This window comes from Pteropus vampyrus, unplaced genomic scaffold (assembly GCF_000151845.1).
Source record: "Pteropus vampyrus isolate Shadow unplaced genomic scaffold, Pvam_2.0 Scaffold18, whole genome shotgun sequence".
NCBI classification, from domain to species: Eukaryota; Metazoa; Chordata; class Mammalia; order Chiroptera; family Pteropodidae; genus Pteropus; species Pteropus vampyrus.
In genome coordinates, this window is record NW_011888799.1 from 1,402,941 (window position 1) to 1,408,578 (window position 5,638).

Genomic DNA, 5,638 nt, shown 5'->3' on the forward strand with positions numbered 1-5,638 from the left:
AAGGATCTCTGGGCCAGATAGGGGACAAACATCATGACTGCCACACCCAACAACCACATGTCTGGCTGCAAGTGTTACTATATAGGACAATGCCAACCTCAGTTCATCCTCCTAGAGTCAGCAGCGCTCCATAGAGCCGGCAGAGGAGGCTTGAGGACGTTAGGTGCTCCACCTGCTGCTGTCCTCCACTCAGAACTGCCTGGCTACCCATATCCACCACTACAGAGGGTCAGACTGAGGGGTCCAGTGTCATTGGTCTCAGGCCCTTGCAGCCCCCTCCTCTAGGTGAAGGTCAGGCCTGTTGCCTGCTCTCCCTACCCTCTGGGTTTCCCACATCACTCTGCTTCAGGGCCTCTCATCTTCCCAGAGAATGGCCCAGAAGTGGAGCTTCCTACTCAGGTCTGCCGGGCCTACAGACTTCCCCTTGTTGGAAAGTCACAGTAAGGAAGGGGCTTTTAGAAGGTGGCCTCTCTGAAGACATCCTGCCCACTGACCCTCCCCACCACACACACAATGATTATAATGAAGTGTGTGTGTGTTGGGGAGGGTCAGTGGGCAGGATGTCTTCAGAGAGGCCACCTTCCAGGCATACAGCAGGAACTTGGCAAACACTGATTAATTTTTTTCTCTACCCCTGCCATGGCGAAGACTCCAGGAAGAACTTTCCTCCTCGAACCGGTACTGGTGGCAATCCTTCTCTCGGCCTGTCCAGCATGACCTGGTCCTCAGAGGCAGGGGGATAGGCAGGTTATGAGTAGGGGTGTCCTCTCAAGATTCCCTCTACACTGCCCTCAGAGGAAGCTATGACTGGCAGCTGCGGGTCTTCTTGACAAAATGAGATGGAGCAGATCATAACTCCCCCCACACACATATACCACCAGGGTTGGCTGGGCCCTCCAAACCCATCAAATAAGAACCAGGTGCAAATTAAGCAACTGAGGCACAAGGACATTGGAGTTGGCAAATTTTCCACCAAGAGCACTAAGGAAAGTTCACCAGGAATAACTCATAGGTGGAGAGGGAAGCAGGAGATGAAGATATCCAGAGACTAGGCACAGAGAGGAGACAGACAGAGAGACTGGAAGCTAGAGAATAGGCAGGGGAAATGCGAGACAGAGGGAAGAAGAGAAGTTCACACACCATGAAAGGGGAGAGGCAGAGATGGGAGCCCGTAAGCCACCTTAGGAAAGGGTAGGGCAGTTTACAGCTCAAACAAGCATTTCTCTGAGCCTTGGGCTGCCTGAACCCCATACTGCCCAGTGGGAGTTGCCAGGGAGGGTGCCCAGGAGGGCTGGCAAGCTGAGGGGTCAGAGATCCTGGTCTGGCCCCACCAAGGCTATAACACCTGACTCTCCCCTAGGTCCAGTCAGATACCTAGAGCACAGAACTGTCAACTGATTACTCAAATGACCCCAGCTGTTGACCCACAACTAATCACTAATGGTTTTCATAATTGCATATCATTCGCATTCTCCTGGGGTCTGTCAGAACCTCTGCAATCACTCCCTAGAGGCCCCTGCTCCTGTTTCTCTAGTCTCCATCCCCATCCCTCTGTCCCCCAGGCCCAGCCCCACAGACTTCCTTCTCCCTGCCCTGCTCTCATCTCAGATCAGATAGGGGAGGTTATGAGTAGGGGTGTCTCTCAACCCCCAAGAGTGCAGCAGGGACAGCTGGGTGCACTTCGGAAGGGGATGACCGAGACCCATCCAGTGATTAATCTTCCCTCCTGCTAATGGAGGCTTCACTGTCACCCAGTCTTTTAAGAAAACTCAGAGAAGCTCTTTAGTGCCATCAGAGCTATCTTCAAGGTCCTTGGCGGGCTCATTAGCAGCCCTCCACCTTGCAATTAGGGGCCCCTCCTCCAAATGGCTGTGGGAGGGAAAGAAAGCTTTGTAGAGCCTCTAAGGCCCAAGGCCATAATTGGAACTACAGCAGCCTCTGCTACTCTTGCATTCACACTCATTCACCAAAGCCTCTGAAATAGAGGGATACACATTGCAGCTGGAAAGGGTTTGTTTCCATCCAGACCTGTCCTAGACAAGGAAAGCAAGGTTCAGGCCATGGGGCAAGCAAGACTGGAGGGCTGCACAGGAGAGACTTTATTTTCTGTCTATTTCACAAAGCAGGAGCACCCACCCTAAGTCAGACCCTCTGCTGGGTGCAGGGAGGCACAGAAGTAAAAGAGACATGTCTTTACTCTCAAGCCAAATGGATGAATGATTTGGAGCAAATCTTTTCAATTATTCTGAGACTCTGTTTCCCCATCTACAAAATGGGGATCATACCTGAAGCCTGAAAGGCCACAGAGAATTGGATCTCAGAGAGCAGCTGTGAAAAATGATAGAAATGACGATAAAAGTCTACAGTAGAGCATCTGCCATGTGAGAGCTCAATAAACAGTCATCAGTGCTGTTATTATTATTTTGTGATGGTAGAGCTTGCTATTGCGATAGCTTCCTAACCTTAGGGTCCCAGGCTGGAAATTATATACTGCAACCTCCTTTCCCAGCCCCCAACAGATTACAAGATAGAGGAAATGGCATTTATTGAGTACCTACTCTGAGCTAGTACTATGTTACACAACTTGTATGTGTTATCTCATTTATTCATCATGATCACCTAACAGGATAGTTAACATCTTCCCTACCTCTCATTTTAGAGATGAGTAAATTGGGGCTCAGAGAAGTTAGGTAACTTGCTAAAATATTCTGCACCCACAATTCCCATGGGTGAGTTGGAGTAGTGTATGTGGCGGGGGAGGTGTTTCCCCACACACCACCAAGCAATTCTCCATGACACCACCTGGGTATCCTATAATTCAACTCAATTCTTACACTATTTACCTGGAGATGGCGTCAGATCTCACAGGTTGAGAGCTCAGTCCCACAAGGTCGCCCCCTGCTTCAGAGGCCAATTGCAAGCTCAGGTTGCTACCTGTGCTTTTTGAATACTGGCTACAGATCGAAAGTTCTCACGACCCTTTCCTTGGGTTTGATTAATTTGCTAGAATGACTCACAGAACTCAGGAAATCCTTTTACTCACTAGATTGCTGGTTTATTACAAAGGATATTAAAGAATACGAATCTGCAGACAGATAAAGAGATTTATAGGGTGAGGTCCCAAACAAAGGAGCTTCTGAACTTGTGGAGTTTGGAAACCCTCACGGTGGCACATAGAAGCTCTCTGACCCATCCCCTTTTTGGATTTTCATAAAGGCTTCATCACATAGGCATGATTGATTAAATCATGTAATTGATTCAACCTTCAGCCCCTCCTCACGCCCCAGAGGTTGGGGAAGGAACTAAAATTTCCTACCCTCCAATCACATGGTTGGTTCTCCTGGCAACCAGCCCCCATCCTTTAATGCTTTCCAAAAGTCACCTTATTAACATAAACTCAGGTTATGAGTAACAAGGCAACCATTTCACCTTGATGGCTCTAAAACCATTTCAGAAACTAAGGACAAGAGAACAAATATTATGACAGAAGATGCTCCCATTGTTCTAATCACTCAGGAAATTCCAAGGGTTTTGGGAGCTGTGAGCCAACAACCAGGAACAAAAAACAAATATATTTCTTATAAATCATAATAATGTGCTTGCTCAAGGTTACACTAACCTTAATGTGCAAAGCATAAAAAGTACAAGAATGTTCATGGAGCTTTATTCATAATAGCTAAAAACTAAAATAACCCAGATATCTATCAAGAGAATGGTTGAATGAACTGTGGAATATTCATACAATGGAATACTCCATAGCGATGAAAAATGAGTTGCTGCTATAAGCAATGCAGACAAATCTCACAGACATAAAGTTGAGCAAAAGAAGACAGATAGGAAGGGTCTATACTGCATGATTCTATTTATACAAATTTCACTAACCAGCAAAACTAATCTGTGGTAATAGAAGTCAAAATTATAGTTACCTCAAGATGGTAGGAGTCAGGGTAGGGGTGGGGTGGGATCGTGGCATGAAGGGGGCTTCTGGGAATGTTTTCCTTCTTAATCTAAGTGATTGGTGGTTACAAGAGTGTGTGTGTGTGCGCGCACGTGCGCACACGCTGGGGACCAAATTTGCATCCCCAAATGCATCTCTTTGACGTGAGGATTGTTGTAGGCTAATTATTCTTAAGAAACAGAAGACACAGGAAGTTTTTCTCTTTACCTTCTCCTTAACTGCCTAAAAAAATGTATATAGGGAACCCATACCTGTAAAAGAGCTATTACCAAAGATAACTTTATTTACATTGGAAAGATTTCTCTGTGCGACATGGCAAATATTTGTTCACCAAATATCTGCTCTTCCCATTTGCATGTGAATTGTCTCCCTCCCAGCTGAAGTCCCAGACACAAACCCCCTTCTCCTTAGCTCCTGGGTCTCATATTCTTATGGAGCTCCTGTACATAGGAAATTAAATTTGTTTTTTCTCCTGTTAATGTGTCCTGTTAATTTAATTCCTAGACCAGCCAGAAGAACCTAGAAGAGTAGAGGACACATTTTTCCTCCCCAACAATATATATGTAAAAACTCATTGAACTGAACATTTAAGATTTTTCTCCATTAAAAAAAAATAAAGAAAGAAAATAAATAAACAAACAACCATGTAATATACAGTTGACCCTTGGACAATGCAGTGGTTAGGGGCACTGACCCCCCATCCAGTCAAAAATCTGTATGTAACTTTTGACTCCCCATAACATAACTACTAATAGCCTACTATTTTCTGGAAGCTTCACTGATAACAGTCAATTAACATATATTTGTTATGTTATATGTCTTACATACTTATAACAAAGAAAGTTAGAGAAAAGAAAATGTTATTAAGAGAATCATAAGGAAGATCAAATACTTTCACAGTATTATACTACATTTATCGATACCACGAGTTTATGTCGTCTGTTTGGGACCACACAGTTCATTTGTGATTTTTTTCAAATTGTTGATTGAAAAAAATCCACACGTACGTGAACCTGCACAGTTCAAACCATTTTGATCAAGGGTCAACTGTATATTTTTCAATAAGATGCAGGGCCAAGATTGGAGTAGCCAAGTGAACTCTGCATCTTGGCAGGAAATGGGCACGAGGAGGCAGACCCCGACCTGCTCTTCCTTACTTTAGAGGAAGAGGTCCTGAGGCTTTGCAGAGGAGATGGGGCATCTGTATCCTATGACCCTCAATCCCTGAGCGGGCAGACCAGTTACCCCCTCCATCCCAGGAGGGGAAGAGGAAATGAAAGAGAGGAAGAAAGGGAAAGGAAGAAGGAAGAACAGGGAGGAGAGAGGGGTAGGCAAGGGATGAGTAGGGGCATGTTTCCATCAAGCCTCTTGCGGTTCTAATTTGGATGGGATAAAATCAGTGAGACCTTCTTGTCTCCTGCGGAGGAGGCATGGGGCATGGCAGGAGCCTGGGAGGATGGGGGAGATGGAGACATCTCTGTGCATTTTGATGGGGCATGAAGAGTATTCACCCTGAGTGCTAGATGATATGCGAGTGCATAATCCAAATGGGGAGGATGGGCAGGGGCACACTGGCAGATTTCCCAGAGGGGTGGACTTCTGTCGTCTTGGCTTGTGCGCCCAGACCCAGCTGCCCACACAAGTACAGGGAGCAGAGCCAGTGCTCACATCCCCCAGACC

The 5,638-nt window shown here is 46.1% G+C and overlaps 1 long non-coding RNA gene across 1 annotated transcript in view; it reads right to left on the reverse strand.

Annotated features, from left to right (window-relative positions):
• Nucleotides 1–5,127, reverse strand: part of LOC111736135 — an 18,982-nt gene extending 13,855 nt beyond the window's left edge. Inside the window, exon 1 of the long non-coding RNA XR_002779084.1 lies at nt 5,116–5,127. This is a non-coding gene — a long non-coding RNA (uncharacterized LOC111736135). The remainder of the gene's footprint in view (nt 1–5,115) is intronic.
• Between the last annotated feature and the right edge of the window lie 511 nt (nt 5,128–5,638).